This window comes from Furipterus horrens, unplaced genomic scaffold (genome assembly GCF_987537825.1).
Source record: "Furipterus horrens unplaced genomic scaffold, mFurHor1.1.pri manual_scaffold_17, whole genome shotgun sequence".
Classification (NCBI taxonomy): Eukaryota; Metazoa; Chordata; class Mammalia; order Chiroptera; family Furipteridae; genus Furipterus; species Furipterus horrens.
Genome location: NW_028327187.1, coordinates 7,757,935 through 7,778,110, shown reverse-complemented (window position 1 = coordinate 7,778,110; position 20,176 = coordinate 7,757,935). Strand labels below are relative to the sequence as shown.

At 38.9% G+C, this 20,176-nt stretch overlaps 1 long non-coding RNA gene across 1 annotated transcript in view; it reads right to left on the bottom strand.

Moving 5' to 3' along the window:
- Positions 1–323: 323 nt before the first annotated feature.
- Positions 324–20,176, bottom strand: part of LOC149990439 (uncharacterized) — a 34,008-nt gene continuing 14,155 nt past the window's right edge. Inside the window, exons 2-4 of the long non-coding RNA XR_016508687.1 lie at positions 10,905–11,034; positions 8,422–8,596; positions 324–474 (exon numbers count right to left, since the gene is read on the bottom strand). This is a non-coding gene — a long non-coding RNA (uncharacterized LOC149990439). The remainder of the gene's footprint in view (positions 475–8,421; positions 8,597–10,904; positions 11,035–20,176) is intronic.

Sequence of the window (20,176 nt, the reverse complement as noted above, 5' to 3'; positions counted from 1 at the left end):
GTATAGAATTGTACAATATATTTTATTTTTTATATTTTAGAAATATTTCCTTTGAGGCTCAACTTTTCAACACTAAGGTTTAAGATCACTTTTGGAAACCACTCTGTCAATTGCAAATGCTGCAAGACAAATGAAACTTATCTAAAACTGGAGTGTAGGCAATCCAAAGGTGGTAATAGCATCTAACACTTAAAAAGAGAGTTCATTTTTTCATGTCATACTCACAATAATACCTTGAGACATATATAATCATAATTTCTTACAGGATGACTAGCTAAACTAAGATTCAAAAAATTGAATTAAAGTATTGATATCACATGGGCAGTGGAGCTAGATTTTAACTTAGGTCTACTTGACTCCATTTTTCTATACATTTTGCTTTCTTTACAGGGAATAAAAATTCTCGGGCTGAGAAGCTGGATACGTAGACAGTTCTCCTGGGTCTCTGCAGGCCATACTCCTTTGTAGAGCTTCCTGTAAGACAGGCATCCAAACTTCATTAGCATTAGCAGTTTCTTTCACTTACAGAAACTACAAGAAGTCCCTTAAATTCTTCTGTGTGCCCTTAGAATATGCTTTTTTTGCCTTCTTCACTCTGTAGATTTCCTTGTTGCACGGAACCACCCTCACGTCTTCCTACACCAATCCTTCTTGCCCTACACTCCAATTCTTCAGTGATAGCACAGAAGGCTAGTGGGGACAGAAGAGGCAAGCAGAGATAAAGAGAGGAAAGACCTACGGTCCGGTCTGTGGAGCTGGCTCTCCTCTCCCATCCCCCTAATTCCCCCAGCGCCTGAGCTGATCTCCACATCATTGTGACAGTCTCATCCTGCTCCTATGATAATAACTTCCTCAAACATTGAGGCTGGTTGGTTCTCTGGAATGAAGATAAAGCTCTCTCCTCCCTCCAAGATTTCAGGCCTCCCCATTCACACATGTGCACACACTCAGTTGTTCTGAGGGCTGAGTGAATGGGATGCTCAGGAGTAGAAATTCACACTCCCTGTCTCCTTCTTGTAATCGTTGGCGGCTGGAATTCTCCAAAACCTCCAGAACAGCAGAATGCTCGCTTCATTCAGGACAGGCAATGGAGAAGGAGTATTGTTTTATTCCATAGGGTGACTCAAAAGGAAGAAATGGGGCATTTAATTTATCTGATTTATAGGGGTTATTATAGGCTGATAACCCCTATCATTCTTACCTCGCAGATTGGTCATGAAGTGTAATGAAACAATAAATATGAAAGTGCCCTGGAAAGTATAAATCGGTGTGTGGGTATAAGTCTTTATTGCTAATACAGTTGTGGGCTTCTGACATTTCACACATTTCTGAGTAATCATGGTTAGATTCTATAGCACTGTACTATTCATTTATTCAAGATGCATTTATTGAGCACTTGCTTTGTTAAAGGCACTATACTAGGAATGAGGGATACAGAAATATACAAGACACAGTTATTTTTCTGAGTGAGTGAACCAAGTCAGGTAGATTGATAGGTTTTAGCGGTAGTGGGAGGAATCCAACTGGTAACTGGCCAGGGAATCCAACTACTCCTTTCATGTCAGCAATTTAGAAATTAACTCTTATTACCCTGCTTAGGTATGGGGTCACACCATTAAAATGCTGGAGTCGGCAGCTCCAAATTCCTATGCCTCCACAGACAAATTGAACGAATACGTAGAAAGTGTCAGAGCCAACTTTGTCAGAACTCTGGAAAACAGTAAAATGTCTATAGCAACCAAGCAAATGTGGGATCAAGAGAAAGACAATTTAAGCTTGTAAGAAAGTTTTGTAAGTCTTCTTTAAAAATAATTTATTTGTTTATTTATCTATTTATCTTTAGAGAGAGGGGAAAGGAGAAAGAGAGGGAGAGAAACACAACTGTGTGGTTGCCTCTCATGCGCCCCCTACTGGGGACCTGACGTGCAACCTAGTCATGTGCCCTGACTGGGAATCGAACCAGCGACACTTGGCTCGCAGGCCGACGCTCAATCCACTGAGCCACAGCAGCCAGGGAATAACGTTCTTATTGACCTTTGCTCCACCCCCTCCCAGCTCAGCTGTGACCTGGAAGATGGCAGCCCTTAACTCCCAATGTATGACCGTGGTTTCTGGTTGCAGAGAGAGCAGGCAAAACCTCATTTGCAAGTTACGTGTGTTAGTCTCTTCTCACCTGTCTGAGAGGTACATGAAAGACTGATGCAAGCTGCTCCTATCTGTTTCACCTAACTTGGAACTCAGTGGAAAAGGGGAAGGCATAGTTTGGAAACATTGTAAGCATGGATGGAAAATCTGCACAGTCAGGGTTAAAAGACTACAGCTGAAAGCTGTATGTCTTATGGAGACGGAGACGTAAGAATATCCTGATCTCACCCCCTCCCACAGACATGCTGAATCTACAGCTATGTATGGAACAACTTTCTTTGAAAAAACATAAAAATTAGTGGGGCGACCCCTTCACATTGAGCAAATGACAAAAATACACAACGAAGTGGGTAGGAAAGGCCGAGACACAATCTGGCCATAAAATCAACCCCAGGCACACCAACCCACAATCAGGAGGGAATTCAAAACTCAGAGCTTCTTCTGAGTGGAGGGTTCATACCCTCATAGGGCACCCCAAGTTTTAAGATGAGCACCGGAAGGATAAGCCCCCAAAACACTTAACTTTGAAAACCAATGGGGCTCATGCCTACAAGACCTGCGGGGCTGCTACAAACTGAGGAACAGCTCTTAAAGGGCTCACACTCAGTCTTTGAAAAGTGCCCAGACTTTATGTGAAAGAGACCCATTTGCTAATTTTAAAGCATCAGTCTGAGGCACACAGGCCTGCTGGGATACTCTCTGGGGATGGAGATTTAGTGGACACCACCTTACTGCTCTCCCTCTGCTTTGTTAAAGCCACCAGGCAATATCTTTTCCTTTTTTCATTTCTTTTTTTTTTCCCTTGGCTTTTTAAAGAAGTTGCTAACTTGGCACTCCTCCTCTGCCTTGCTCCAGCCAGTGGGTACCATCTTCTCACTGCCTCTGCTGTGCTCCAAAGCACCAGAATCTCTCAGAGGAAAGCTTCTACACATGTCTGGTGACCAATGTTTTGTGGCTGCTACCCAAGGGACACCACCTTTGGAGGCCAGGGAGGCTTTCATTCCTGGGTCCCAGGGTAAGTAACAACCAGAAAGATAGTTCTTGGTGGCCTACCACCCCCAAGGCAGTGCACACACAACAGTCAGAAACACACCCCCAGCCTCTCTGTGAAACAGACCTGCTAGCTTGTTCAGAATCCTTGGCCTGAGGGGCAGGCTTCTGATGTGGAGGTGCTCTCAGGGAACAGAGGTCAGTAGATGCAATCTTTGTGCTCTCTCTCTGCCTCACTTTACTTTGCTGGCATCTTTTAGAAAAGAGCGCGTATGACTTTGTCTGGTACCCTGATTTTTGTGGCTGCTTTAAGGGGACACCTCTATATGACCTGGCTTTGGTGGCTAGCAGCACTTATAATTGTGGGTTCCACAGGATTGTAGCCAATAGAAAAAGAGTTCTTAAACAGCTCCCACCCCCGGGGCACAAGAGGCAACAGACCCAGGAGATCTTTCTGTGAAAGAGGCCTATTAACTTATATCATAGCTTCAGGCTAAGGGGCAAGTTTGTAATTATACACACAACTAAGGGCTTACTTTAAACCTTTCCTGAGATCTCAGAGGGCAGGCACTAACTCTGCTGCACTTCACAGCACCAGCCTTAGGGGCAGGCTTCAGGACTGGTACACATCTCTAGAGGCCACAGTGGTGCTCTCAAGGACTGCGGGCTGGGGGATGCCACCTTTGCGCTCACCCCCAGCTCATGGATCTCTCCCAGAAAGGAGCTTATACACTCACCTGGAGCCCTGATTTTTGTGACTGCTGCCCAGGGGATAGATCCCTCCAGATTGCCTGGCTCTGGTGGCCAGTGGGGCTGACACTTTCAATCCCACAGGACTATGTATTTGCATTTGTTAAAAGCAAATGCCTGAGGGTCTAGCTTCCAATCAGCCTGATTACAGATGCCAGTTGAGAGTCTCCCCTTTGGGACATCCTCAATTACTGGGAGTATTAAAAATGAAATAGGCTGTTTGGGAGAGGGTGGAGTCTAAGATGGCAAGGTAGGAAGATTCTGAATTCACTTATTCCCATGAACACACCAAATTTGCAGCTACATATAGATTAGTTCCCTTTGAAAATGATCCGAAAACTAGATAAACTTCTCTCTACAATAAAAGATAAAGGGATTACTCTGAGATGGGTAAGAGAGGCAGAGACAGTCTTGTAAGAAAAACCCCACCCCCAAACATGTCAACACACAATAGAGAGGGATCTCACCAGACAGGTGCTTCTCCTGGAGGAGTGAGGGGTTGGTACCCCACATCTGGAATCCTGAACTCTGGGAGCTGCACTAGAGAAATAAGCCCTCAAAACATCTGCCTTAGAAAATCAATGGGGATAACATTTAAGGGACACCATGTGCTATAAAAAACATACTCTTAAAAGGCTTGGGTGCGGTCTCACTCACCTGGAGAGCCAATAGTTTGAAAAGTGCTCAAACTATATGGGAAAGAGATTCATATGCTAGACTAAAAAATTATTAGCTGGAGGGATGGGAGACAGTTGAAATGCTCCCTGGAGCCCCAGTCAGTGTGGCTCAGCTGTTTGGGTGACGTCCTGCAAACTGAAAGGTTACTGGTTCGATTCCCGGTCAGGGCGCATGCCTGGGTTGCAGGTTCAGTCCCCAGTCAGGGCATGTATGGAAGGCAGTCGATTGATGCTTCTCTCACCTATCAATGCTTCTCTCCCTCTTTCTCCCTCTTTCCCTCTCTCTCTAAAATTAAAAAGAAAAAGAAAAAAAAGAAATGCTTCCTGGAGACACCATTACGGCAGTTTCTACCTAATCTGCTAATGCAAGCAGGTGCTAGCACTCATGGCATTATACCACTGCTTTGCTAAAACCAGGGATGTGGGCAGCTGTAACACTCCCCTGCTTCCTGAATGGGACAGGTGAGTGCCAATGAGTCCTGGCATTGTCTTGCTCCCTAGTGAAGGTCGGTGAGGGCAGGTGGTTGTGAAACCCCTCAGCTAGAGAGCATGTGCAGTTGTGACATTCTCCTACCCTGAAGCTAGAGCACACACACAGACCGGGCACTCTCTTGCTGCACTGCTGAAGTTCATGGCCACTTCAAGGCAAGACATTTTTCCGCAGCCTTTCTGAAGCAAGCGAGCCCTGCCCCCAACACTCTACAGCTGCTTTGCTAAAGCCAGTGGGTGCACACAATCCACTCACATAAAAATTGTCCTAATTCTTTAACACATGAGAAAACAGTAAATTTTCTTTTATATTCATTTTCTAGATGAAGTCCACTTATTCTAAGCCTGGATAATATCACCTAAGCGGCCTGGTGTAGTGGAAAGACGTTGGGCTTAGAGACAGACAGACCAGGGTTGGAGTTCTGGCTCTATCATGCACTAACTATGTGACTGTGTAAACCTTTCAACCACAGTTTCTTAATTTATTATGTAAGGACAGATGATGAAATGCCATCATTTTGAGACTAAAATGAGATGCTAGATCTTAAAATAGTTTGAAAAAGTAAAGAATCGTATCAATTATACCCCAATAAAGCTATTAATATAAGTGAATGTTTATTACAACACAATGAAAAAAACTTGTTTTTTGTCATTTTTTTTCTCTTTCCTTATGGATGTAAAGCGGCATCCTAAAATCTATACAGTTTGAATACTTTGATTGTAATTAAAAATGGGACCACAGATTATCAATGCTGAAATAGACCTTGAAGATAATCGAGTCTATCCCACATGACTGTACGGAAGAGAACCTTGAGGCCAAGAGGAAAAAGGGGCTTGCCTTAGGTTATGCAATCAGTTTTGAAATCAGGATTGGCGCTTTGGTCTCCTTTCTTCCAGTCCACTGCCTTTCCTACTCTACCATAATGTCTCATCGCAATGGTCGTTTGGGGTTTTGTTATGAAACTACTGTCTATCCCCAGGTTTCCTTTGATTGCCCTGAACCAAGATGTTGACATGCCTTGTTAAGCAGCCTTCTCCTAGAGGAGAGAATGCTTTTACATGGAGAGAATAACGCAGGAGGCGGTTCTTCCATAGATTTTTACCTTCCTGCCAGTTTCTTGTGAACTACTGCATGGCTTCCGTGGCAACAGGTAGCAGAACCAGGAAACGTGACTCAATGCAGGGGGAGGGGGGCGCAGGGGGGTTCACTGTCAGAAATACTCAGACCTTACAGTTTATTTGATTCTCTTTTCCCTTACATGGCAATAGAATTTTATTGTCTACAAACTGCATTCATATTTATTATCTAGTTATTCTCACAGCAACTATATGAGGCAGAGATTATTATCCCCATATTACAAATTTAAAAAAAACTGAGAATCAGAGAGATCAGGTATCAAAATCTATATAGTAGATAAGAGGCACAGGCACAGCTAACATTTCAATCCAGATTCTCTATCTTCAAATAAAGGGATCTTGTCGCTATACCACCGTTGTCTATAATTTTGATACTTAATGCATTCTGAAAAATACTAGTAAAGATGTAATTAAAAGTTAATAAATGGTGCTGGCCGGTGTGACTCAGTGGATTGAGTGCCGGTTTGTAAACCGAAAGGTCTCCAGTTCAATTGCCAGTCAGGGCACATGCCTGGGTTGTGGGCCAGGTCCCTCAGTTGGGGGCATATGAGAGGCGACCACACATTGATGTTTCTCTCCCTCTCTTTCTTTCTCTCTTCCCCTCTTTCTAAAAAAGAAGTAAATAAATAAAAAATCTTTTAAAAATTCATTGTATTTTTTAAGAAGCTAATAAATGTCATGCAGAGGAAGTTCTAAGGCTGTGACTTAATAAAAATAGACTAGTGTTTCCAACTTTGAAACTACTTAAACGACTCTAATTCTAAATATAAAAGAGGCTTAAATTCCTTGGGCTGATCAAGTGTCCAAAAGTATGTGACAAGTCTAGAATGAGTCAGAAAGAACGCTACATTGCTGCTTTAGCTAAATTAATTAAACATATATCAAAACTGGAGGCTTCATTTCTACACTTACAAAGGGCATATAGTAAATGCTCTGAAAATTTTGATTTTCATTCACCTAATATATGGAAAAATGAAGAAGAAGAAGGAAAAAGGAAAAAAGTCAGAACCAGTGCTGAGTTTTCTTCAGTTGCATATATTGGGGCTGCTGAAGCATTTTCTGAATATACTATGTGGCAAAGCTTCCCTAGGAAAACTAAAATGAAGTACACATACAATTCTTCATAAGCAAACCATGAAATGATATAGTCATAGCTTTCTCTTAGATACTCAGTCCTAAGTGCAGTGTTAGATGTGTGAGACACCTGGATCTAAAACACAACCCTGAACTTGTTACATGACTGTTGTTACATGAACTATTGTTACATGACTTTAGGCAAGTAAAGTCACTCATTGGAGACTGTTTTCTCTGTGTAAAATGGAAACGATAGCGCGTACCTCATAGAATGGTTATGAGGATTAAACACAATAACAAGTGTAAAGCACTTGGAACTTGATTAGTAAACCTCAAAAGATATTAGTTCCTTTTCTCTCACTTCCTCTTAGGCTGGTTTCCTGTTACAAAAGCCTATATATACTTTTTTAATTTTTATTGAATTTATTGGGTTGACATTAGCTAACAAAAATTATATAGGTTTCAAGTGTACAATTCTATATAATACATCATCTGTATATTGTATTGTGTTCATCACCCAAGTCAGGTCCCCTTCCATCATCATTTATTACCCCTTTACCCTCTTCTACCTGCCCCCACCCTCCTTTCCCTCTGGTCATCACCATGCCGTTATCTGTGTCTATGAGTCTTTTTTTGCTTAATTCCTTCACTTTTTTCACACAGCTTCCCAACCTCCCTCCCCTGTGATAGCTGGCAGTATGTTTTCTATGAGTCTGTTTCTATTTTGTTCATCAGTTTATTCTGTTCATTAGATTCCACATATAAGTGAGATCACACAGCATGTGTCTTTCTCTCACTGGCTTATTTCATTTCGCATAATGCTCTCTAGGTCCATCCTTGCTGTCACAAAGGGTAAGATTTCCTTCTTTTTTACAGCTGAATAGTATTCCATTGTGTAAATGTACCACAGCTAGAAAGCCTACACATTTTTTTCAACCTAAGAAGATAATTTTATTAGCTGCGTACTTCAGATTTTCACAATTGCTTTGAGAGCTCAACTTTTCTGAAAGCTTAACTTTCTTATAAAAGTAGCCTCAGCTTTTTGTATTATACAGATCATGATAATCTCCTCACTGAAGTCTACTCTCTCTGACACACACACACAAACACACACAGAGACACTCAACTCCTTAATAAAAACAACCACCAAAGTACTTACCTCTTACCCTCTCAGACATTTCCAGCTTTCCAACTTCTGGCACCAATCTGCAGCAAGCGCAATTATTTTTTGGAGGCTTGTAGTCCACATCTGTATTTCTTACTTGTGTAGCTTATCCATCACATCGTGGCTTTTATCCTTTGTTGTTGAGGCAGACTGTCCAAGGATCCTAAGCCTTGAAAAAGGGAAATCCCAATAGAGTTGCATGAGCAGAGGCAAACCTTCCTTCCTCTAACACATTTTACCCATTTGAAGTTCAGTACTACAGTCAGAGCAGCAAGAGAGTTGGATCTCAAAGGTCGCTAGTTCCTTTCGATAATTGTGCTAATCTGAGGTGTAGCACTCTTCTAGTCTTCTATATACACTGACTCTCAGAATCTTCCACAAGCCTGAGAGAACTTATGCTGTAACTGTGGAAAAGAGTCTAAAAGAACAGTAGTTGAATTATGTGTGTGTGTGTGCATGCGAGCACACACATTTTTTCAAAAAAGAAAAACACAGATGAACAGTTAATTTAAGAACTACTTTATCTAGACTTTTTATTCAGTAGCAGAATGTTTCCAGATAGATTCTATGTAAAATCTGCAGGTTAGTTATGACTATTTCTTATTGTTGATCTTCTCTGCAAAACCAAATAAGATCATAATCTTGAAAGAACACAATTCCAAATAAACATTAATTTCCTAATGACTTGAAATGTATTAAGTTCCACCTTGAGGAGACTTTTCTATCCTTTTGTTGCCTCATGGCCCAATTAACTAAAAAGTCACACGCACAGTTTATACAGTTGACAGAAATAAGAAAACCAGTTAGATAACACTAGCTTTGAATATTTTACCCATTCTCTTCTGTATCACTCCAAAATAAATCAATGCATGATTTCTTAGGAACACTTAAAATGCTCAATTAACTAATAACCTATTACCATCTTCTATTTTGAAGTGGTTCAAAGCATGTTTCCCACCTAGAAGTCAGAACACTAAATCCTGGTCCAGGAGCCAAGTATGGCCTAACAAACGTCTGTAAATGTCCTTATCATTATCCCCACTCCCTAGCTTTGGATGTTTTCCCATTCCCTGGATATTATTTTTAGTAATGTGGTGACTATATTTTTCCAAACTCCAAATTATCTGTTAACATCTGGTAAATGAGATTTTTGTGCTGCTTCTTAGAGCCAAATAAAATCAAGGAGATATACCTTGGATACTGGGGGAAAAAAGAGAACTTCTGAACACTGATGGTTTGGAAGGATAATAGAAGAGGATGTCTGAAATTAAGAATGTCTTAAAAAATTTTGTTACTGTATGACGAGGGCATTGAATCAATCATACTGCATAGGTGAACAAAATCAATTAAAAGTCAATGCAGCCCTGGCTGCTGTGGCTCAGTGGATTGAGCATCGGCCTGTGAACCAAGGGTCGCTGGTTCGATTCTCAGTCAGGGCACATGACTAGGTTGCACGGCAGGTCCCCAGTTGGGGGTGCGTGAGAGGCAACCGCACATTGATGTTTCTCTCCCTCTCTTTATCCTTTCCCCTCTCTTTAAAAACAGATAAATAAAATAGAAAAATAAAAATAACAAAATAAAAATAAAGTAACCTTGTTAAAAAAAAAAGTCAATGCAGGAGAAACTGGCAATAGTATTTAACCTGAAATCATTAGAGAATATTTCACAGTTCATTTAGACATATATAAATATCAAGAAAATGACATGTAGCTTTATGCAAATATGCCTATGACCTTCTTTAAGAGTGAGATGCTATTCTAGAGTTGATATCCCATGTATATATTATCAGAATATGAGGGTTACTGCTGAAGCTGGTATCTGTAGGAAAATGTATTCCCATGATGTACTGGCATCTGAGTTGGCAATACCAGCAAATACGTTGTCAGTTGTAATTCCCTGTTACCACAGGTATCATCATAAAACGGTCAACCTTGTTTACCCTCATCCCCTTTTGATTCTACTGTTTCGATGACTTATAGATGCAATAATACAACATTTGTGGGCAGTCAAGAAAAAGCTCACAATGTGCCTCTGAAGTCTAGAAGGAGACTAAGAAGAATGTTCTCAATAGCTTTCATTCTGCTAAACTAAGCTTCTTGAGGGCAAGATGAGCCTTACTCATCCCTAACTCTCCTGCACTAAGTTTCATATCTATCTATCTATATCTATCTATCTATCTATCTATCTATCTATCTATCTATGTATCTATCTATGTATCTATCTATCTATCTATCTATCTATCTATATAGTAGATGCTTCACAAATACATGTTAAATAGCTTATAATAATCAAGGAAGAAAACATATCCCTGCTTTCCAAGGTGTTCTTCTTGTCTTTATCACTGAGTAGCTTCTATTTCCTTGAGTTGGCTGTCATCTTATAGGCAAGCAGGACAGGAAGCAATGTTCTGAAGTACCAAAGCTATTCAAACAATGGTGCAAATGTGGAATATATGGCTTGGAGGAGCTGCTACTCACCTACACACCTTCTTGTGTGTCCAGGATGAAGACAGATGATCATTATTTCACTTTCCAAGTGTCACCTATGAAACGCATGGTCCTTATAAGAAGCAGTAGTACCTTGTAACTTGGCTATTTAGGCTACTTCCTTGTAAAAGGGTGAGAAGAAGCACAATCAGTGATTGTTAACTACATGTTTCTCTCAGAGTGAAATCTTGCTAGAATACACAAGGTAGTGAGGAGGGTTAAGAAAGTGTATCATTCTTCACTAGCTTTCGAGACACCTAATCTTCACAATGGTCTGAGTGGAGAGAGAGAGAGAGAGACAAGGAGAGAGAAAGAGAGAGAGGAGAGAGAGAGATTAAAATTAAAATAAACCTAGCAATAGCAAAGAACAAATACATCACAGCAGGATCTCAAGAAATTCTTAAAACTTCATGAGGAAGTTAAAGGGCTACCTATCAGGACAGATGATCATCACTAGAAGAAACAAATCTATTAGAAGAAACCAAATACATAAACTTGTTTCCTATTTGTACCACTTTTAAAAAATAATCATTCCCCTTTGTATAACTGTTAATCAGAAACCATTTTTTTGACCAATGAGAAAATACCCATTCTCTTGCATACATATATGTATATGTATGCATATATATATATATATACATATATATATATATACACACACACCAAGAAATACATTACTACAATAGATAGTTAATATGCAGTAACTCATTAAATACAGGTTAAGTAAATAAGAGCCAAACAGGTTTAAATTGAGACCAGTAAGTAGTCTAATGCTGTGTACTAGAGGATTGACTTAGTTTTGTATCTTTTCTTCGGTGGAATTACCTTCATACAGTTTTGTTTTATGTTCTCACACAAACATTGCTTCAAGAAGGTCACTAAACCAAACAGAAAGAAGAATTCTGTACAATTGTTGATCCCAATTTACATGTATAAGTTTTCTCACAATAAAGATATGCTCCAGTCTGAAGACTTTATTTGAGTTGGCCACATCAGAGAAACCAATGGACTGGACATATTAGTGCCCCAAATCTCTTACGGAATCCAGAAGCCAAGTGACAGAATTCAAAGACAGGGCATAAATATTGTTGATGTGCTAAAATGGAAACAATCGTGATGATATTCTTGCTATTTCTTATTATACACAAGTCAACTTTCTCAGAATGTCAAACTGTATCAATTATTACTTAGGACTTAAAGGAGCTCTCAGGATATAGCTTTCTTTAGTATGAGAAAACATTAAAAGAAAAAAATCAAATTTCAGAAAATATATTTTCATAGCATCAACTGGAAAAAGAAATTAAAAGGCCAACAAAAATGTCATGCAAATGAGTTTACCAAACAAATCCATATATTTACCTTGAGTTTTAGAACCAACATATGAAATAAACAAGGTAAATATTATTTCCTTGTTACCTAAATGAGGAAGCTGAGGCCCTGAAATGTTATATGACTTATCCCATGTCATAAAAATCTACACTGGTGTAGGTAGAATCTGGAATACTGGTCTTCTGACGCCTAGTACATTTTTTTCTTTCACTTCCTAGACCACTGCTGAGTAGTATTTCACTGTGTGTGTGTGTATGTGTGTGTGTGTGTGTGTGTGTGTGTGTGTGTATCACCATTTGTTTATTCATTCACCTGTTGATGAACCTTTGGGTTATTCCAAGTTTTACAACTGAAACTGCTAAAAATATTGTATACAAATCTGTGTATGAACATATGCTTTCATTTCCCTTGGTTAAATCACTTTGAGTGGAAATATTGGTTCATATGGAGTTATACACTTAACTTTTTAAGGAGCTGCCAAACTGTTTTCCAAGTAGATGCATCAATTTACATTCTCACCAGCAGTGGATGTATGAGTTCTAGTTTTTCTACATCCTTGCTAACATTTTGTATGGTCAGGTTTTTTCTTAATTTTAGTCATTCTAATATGTATGCAGTAATAACTCATGGTGCTTTTAATTTGCATTTCTCTAATAATTAATTATATTTAGTATCTTTTCCTCTGCTTATTTGCAATTGCGATCTCTTTTGTGATGGATGTGTCTATTCAAATATTTTGCCTTTTTAAAAATATTGGGTGTTTTTTCATACTAGTGAGCTTTTATTTTTATTTATTTATTTTAGGGGAAGAATAAGTCATACTTTGGTTCAAAGATTTTACAAACTAGTGAACTATGAATCTAACACTATTACTTATAGATAATAGCAACTATGCATTTGAATCAATTTATACATGATGAAATCAAATGACAATACTGACAATAAAAGCAAACCAAATATTGTCTTAAAAACGAAAATGAAAACTCAATATGAACAAAACAGCTTTTGGCTTGTGTTTAAAAATAGATATATTCATATGGTACTTGTCTGTCTCTGACACTTGTATGTGGAATCTAAAGACAAATTTAAATGAAAAAACAAAACAGAAATAGATTCATAGATATAAAAAACAGACTGATGGTTGCCAGAGGGGTGGGGGGTTTTGATAATTATTTCATATTCAAGTCCTTTATCAGATATGTGATTTGTACATATTTTCCCCCAGACTATGGCTTTGTCTTTACAATCCTTTGACAGTGTGGCTCAGTGGATTGGGCACCAAACCTGTGAACCAAAATGTTGTCAGTTCAATTCCCAGTCAGGGCACATGCCTAGGTTGCAGGCCAGGTACCCAGTTGGGGGTGCACGAGAGGTGACTGATCCAATGTATCTCTCACACATTGATGTTTCTCTCCCTCTCTGTCTCCCTCCCTTCTCCTCTCTCTAAAAATAAATAAATAAAATCTTGAAACTTTATTTTTCAATGAGAGTTTACATTCAATACTATTCTGTATTACTTTCAGGTGTGCAGTATAGTGGTTAAACAGTTATATACTTTACAAAGTGTTCCCCCCAATATTTCCAGTATCCACCGGGCACCATATAGTTACTACAATACTGTTGACTATATATAGATTTCCTATGACTTCATATCCCCATGACTGTTTTGTAGCTACCAATTTGTAGTTCTTTACCCCTTCATCTTTTTCACCCAGTCCCCCAAACCCGCCTCACCTCTGGCAACCATCAGTTTGTCCTCTGTATCTATGAGTCTGTTTCAATTGTGTTTATTCATTTATCTTGTTATGTAGATTCCACAAATGAGTGAAATCATGTGGTATTTGTCTTTCTCCAACTGGCTTATTTCATTTCGCATAATATCCTCTAGGTCCATCCATGCTGTCACAAATGGTAAGATTTCATCCTTTTTTATCGCTGAGTAGTACTCCATTGTGTAAATGTACCAAACTTTTTTATCCACTTTTCTATTGCTGTGCACTTGGGTTGCTTCCATGTCTTGGGTATTGCAAATAGCACTGCAGTGAACATATTCTTTCAAATGTGTGTTTTAGTGTTTGTTCTTCATATATATATACCCAAAAGTGGAATTGCTGGGTCATAAGGCAGTTTTTTTTTTTTTTTTTAAGAACATTCATACTGTTTTCCACAGCGCCTGCACCAATCTGCATTTCCACCAACAATGCAGGAGTGATTTTTTTTTCCTCCGTATTTTTGCCAACACTGGTGTGAGGTGGTATCTCATTGTGGTTTTATTTGCATCTCTCTGACGGCTAGTGATGTTGAGCATTCTTTCATATGTCTATGGGTCTTCTGTATGTCCTCTGCGGAGAAGTGTCTTTTGAGGTACTTTGCCCATCTTTTAATTGGATTGTTTTTTTGGTGTTGAGTTGTATGTGTTCTTTATAAAGTTTGGACATTAACTGAGAATAGACGCTTACATGGATAGTAGCATCTGGGAGTGAAAAGCGAGGGGGTTCCTGTTCACCGAGGAGAGGTGGAGTCTGTTGAAAGCACAGGTACCCTCTTAAAGAGACAATGGCAAACCCGAGTTAGCAGCCATCCACCCTGGACTCCGGCAGAGAGAGGGCCATGAGGACTGCAGTGTCCTGAAGAGAATCTGGTGCTTGTGGAGAGAAATGTGGGGGAATAGCTGCCAGGATCCCAGTACTGAGTCAATCTTAGATACCATTAGCAGACATCTTTTATGGGCAGAGTGATCCCCTATGAGCAGTGTCAGCCTGGATAAGGGCAATTACCCACTGTCCCACCCTTAGGAATTTCTGCTGCCTCATGCTACCCACTTACAGGAAAAGGGATAGAAACACCCTCCTGGCAGCAGACCCAACCTCTGGGCTCCTGAGGCCCCACTCACCTGAATACTACAGCCTCTGCCCTGCCAGATTCAGGGCAAAATCCAGGACAGATTCAGTGACTCAGGGGCTGTGACACCCACCACCTTCCCTGAAGCCTGAAGGGTACCTCCGTGGAACCTCCCCCTCATTGGAGACCCATTAGCTCCATCCCCTGGATTCTGCCATAGGCTCTCTCAGTGACTAAGCCTAGCAGGCAGCTGGCAGGTCCACAGAGACAGACAGGGGCAGAATCTGGGGTGCCTTGGAACATTTGCTGGCCCACCCTTGGGTCAGGTGCTAGTAAAGCCAGCCTTGGAGAGCAGCTTGGTCCTTCCCAGGCGCAGCCAGGTCCAGCGGGGCCAGTCACAAACTGTGCCTCCCTTGTAGCTTCAAACAGGTTGCTGAGGGCAAGGCACAGACAGCGCTTCTGATGTTGGCCTGAACTGGAGTCCCACCCTAGGGGCCCAGAACCAACACGTCAAGTGGCCCGTGCCAGACAACAACGGAGGAAGATCCAACAAATTTCAAAAACAATATACCCAAAGGGAGATCGCAGAAGGCACCACCCTCTGCAGAGGAGAATTCCGTTTTTCTCTTTTTGTAATTTTTAAATTTTTTGCTTTTTTCTTTTCTATTTATTTTATTTTCTTCTTTTCAGTGTCTCCTTTTCTGTATGCAATTAAAATTAATTTGTTATTGGCTTAAAAGAGATTTTTATAACTGTAAGATGTTTTATATAATCTTCATGGCAATCACAAAAAATACCTATAAAAGATACACACAAAAAAAAAAAGAGAGAAAAAAATGAAAGCATGTTACTAAAAAAAAAAAAAAAAAAAAAAGACACTATAAATGAGACATAAAGGAAAACACCAAAAGATGTAAGAGGGACAAAAACTAGAAAACAGGCAGAAAACAACAAAATGGCAGTTTTAAGTCCTTCCCTGTCAATAATGACTTGAAATGTAAATAGATTTTACTCTCCAATGAAAATACATAGAGTGTCTCAATGAATTTTTTAAAAATCCAACTATATGCTGCCTACAAGGAACTCATTTTAGATTTAAGGCCACATATAGGCTGAAAGTGAAAGGACAGAATAAAATATTCTATGGAAATGATAATGAATAGGTGGCCATATTTATATTAAACAAAATAGACTTTAAGTCAAAAACTGTCACAGAAACAAAGAAAGGCAATGATAAAAGTTAATTCAACAGAAATGTATAACACTTATAAATATATATCAACCAACATCAGAGAATCCAATTATATGAATGAAACACTAACAGCACTAAAGGGAGAAATAGGGAGCAATACAACAATAGTAGGAAATTTCGATACCTCAAGTTCAATGGATAGAACACCCACACAGAATACAGAATATCAGTAAGAAAACAGAGAACTTGTACACTATAAACCACTTTAGAATACTATGGACTTGACAAATGCATGCGCATGCACATGCACACATGCACGCACGCACACACGCACACACACACAGGGTGGGGCAAAAGTAGGTTTATAGTATTTCACATGGAAAATAATATAATTAACAAATAATAATACAAGAATAAACTCTGTTTTTGCATACTCACAACTGTATGTATCCATGTGTTGTGTGTGTGTGTTTAAAACCCAATGGCAGTAGAGTATTTATTCTTCATAAGTGCACATGGAACATTCTCTGGGATAAATTAGTTTACATCACAAAACGAGTCTTAAGAAATTTAAGAATTAAGAAGACTGAAACATAAGTATCTAGTCTGACCTCAATGGATTGAAATTAGAGATGAATAGCAAAAGGAAAATTGGAATATTCTCAAATATGTGGACATGAAATGATACATTCTTAAAAAACCAACATGTCAACAAGTAAATCAAAAGGGAAATAAAGGGATCATGGGAGCATGAGACATTCCTCCTTTTTGTCCTCCTTTTTTAACAATAAGTTAAGACATCCATCCACAAACAAAAGAACCATTGTGAAATCTAGCACCCTACACCAAGAGACCCAAGAGACATCTTGACCACCAGTGCATCTCACAAATAGGCAGACAGACCTCAGTACAGGCTTTGGAAACTGGAGCCAGCAAACCTGCCCAGACCAATCCGAAGAAACCTGGAGAACTGCTGACCTTGGCAGATTCCCGCACATGAGACAGAATTTGTGGAAGTCCATCCTTCCTTAGGGGAGATTCCAGTATGGCATTGGGGGAAAAAATACAAGTTTGGTTGCAGCAGAGGCAGCGGTAAGAGGAATGTTCCCAGAACCACCCACCTCCAAGGATATACTACACATGGCTGATCTACTGACTGGCAGTGCCTTCTCCTTCTGGGGAGAAAGAGAGTGGGGAGTGAGTGCCCAGTTAACCTACTTATACAGCATGAATCTGGTGAGACCTGTGTTTCTTCAGGAGCACCAAGTGTACTAAGGTGAGACCCCCATGACTGGAGGGAGACAGGTTATTTGGAAAGAGGCAAATAAGAATAGAACTGTTCGCTTGAAACCTATATAATTTTATTAGTCAATGTAACCCCAATTTTTATTAGTCTATTTAAAAAATAAATAGAAATAAATATAGCGCTGAGATTGAAAGGAAGAAATTTCTTTTTTTGAAATATTTTATTTATTTGTTTTTAGAGAGAGGAGAAGGGAGGGAGAAAGAAAGGGAGAGGAACATGAATGTGAGAGAGAAACATCAATCAGCTGCCTCTCGCATGTGCTCCCAACCAGGAACCTGGCCCACAACCCAGGCAGGTGTCCTGACCAGAAATCGAACAGGTGGCCTTTCATCCTATGGAATGACACCCAACCAATTGAGCCACACAGGTCAGGGAGAAAGAATTTCAAAGGATAATAAAAGGATTGCATCCAGCAGGAAGTCCATCCATGAACTTTTGTGAGTACCCCACTCAGGGGCCTCTCTGCTGGATCCACAGGCACTCCCAATACACTAAGTAATAAACACACACCTCTTTTCACTCTGAGACTGGTCCCTTTTTTGCACCTCTGTGTGCAGTGCATGATAAGGACCTCCAGTAGACAGAGAGGCCTCAGTTTATGAGCAGGGTAGAAAGTACAAGTTTGAGCTATAGCATTACCTTCTAAAAAACAGAGAGGATTCCAGTAGCCAACCTGGTGAGTTGTAAGAACCAGAGAAGACATAAAAGCTTAAGAATTCTGCCACAAGAGAGAGCAAGAATAGTGGAGCAGGTGTACTGATACAAAGACAGAGAAAACCCCAGGTAATAACACCAGCAAATGGATTACTCCATCTGAAAATAACTAGCAAAGATTTAAGGAGATGTTTGCTCATTCAAATGCAAAAGCAACAACACAAAATGATAAGGAATATTAAAAAAAATCAAGGAAATATGCTACCATAAAAAGAAAATAATAATTCTCTAATAACTAAGCTCAAAGGCACAGAATTTTGTGATCTAGTTGATAAAGAATGTAAAATTTCTGTTTTGAAGAAACTCAATGAGCTACAGGAAAATTCAAAAAGACAATTCAATGAAATCTTGCAAAAAATACTTGAACAAAATGAAATTTTTACCAAAGAAGCAGAAATCATTAAAACAAAAATGTAGATTCTGGAACTGAAGAATACAATGAATGAAATTGAAAATGTAACAGAGGGCATCTTCAGTAAAGTAGAGCAAATGGAAGATAAAATGTATGAGTGTTGTGTGCCATTGGCCACTGACTCTATGAATAAGTGATGTCTACAATGTCTTGCCGTAAATTTTGAAATAACCCAGTTAAAGGTAAACAAAGAAAAAAAGATGAAAAAGAGCAAAGAAAGCCTACATAATATATAGGAATCACAATAAAAAAGATATTAAGAAAAATCAGGAATTGTAAGGAGAGGAGAGGGAGAAGGGAGATGAAAATTTAATTAAGGAAGTAATAGCTGAGAAGTTCCTAAACCTGGACCAGTTCTTTCCCTACTATCTCAATAAAAATAAAAAATAAAAACCTTTAACACATTATAATGAACCTGAAAAATGAAAGTTAAAGAAATAATTCTAAAAGCAGTTAATTAAAAAGAAAAAGATGGGCTACAAAGAAATCCCTATTAGGGTATCAGTGGATTTCCAGCAGACATTTTCAGGCCAGATGAAAATGGAATGTCATATTCAGAGTGTTGAAAGATGAAAAATGCCAGCCAATAATACTCTATCCAGAAGTTATCTTTCAGATATGAAGTATAAATACTTTCATAGACAAAACCATTATTATATGAAATGTTAAAGGGACTTATTTAAGAAAGAGAGGATCAAAACTATGAGCAATTAAATGGTAAAAATAATTATAGCTACTATAATGTGTTGATAAATACACAATATAAAAAGAGGTAAATAAGGATATCAAAAATAGAAAAAGTTGGTAGTAAAAGGGTGAAGCTTTTGTACATGGTAAAGTTAAGTTGCTATCAGCTTAAAATGGACTGTTTTATCTATGAGACGGGTTCTATAAGCTTTATGGTAACTAAAAAGCAAAAACCTAGAGTAGATGCACTGAATATAAATATAGGGGAAACAGAGCACATTACTATGGAAAATCACCGATTTACAAAGGTAGAAACAGAGAGAAAAAGAAACAATGGAAATACAAAACAACCAGAAAACAAGTGACAAATAAAATTAGTAAATTCTTACATGTCAATAAATCAAAATGTAAACAGATTGAATTAATCAATGAAAAGGCATACAGTGGCTGGATGAATTATTATTAAAAACTATATGCTGATAAGAGACTCACTTTAGCTTCAATGGCACACAAAGGCTTAAAGTGAAGGCATTGAAAAAGATATCCCATGCAAGTGGAAACCAAAAGAAAATAGGGGCAGCTATAATTATAGCTGACAAAATAGACTTTAAGACAAAAACAGTAACAAGGGACAAAAAAGTCATTATATAATGATAAATGGGCCAATCCACCAATAATATATAACAATTGTAAATAAATATGCATACAACAGCGGAGCACCTAACTATATTAAGCAAATGTTACCAGATATAAAGGGAAAAGTAGAAAAAAATGCAATAACA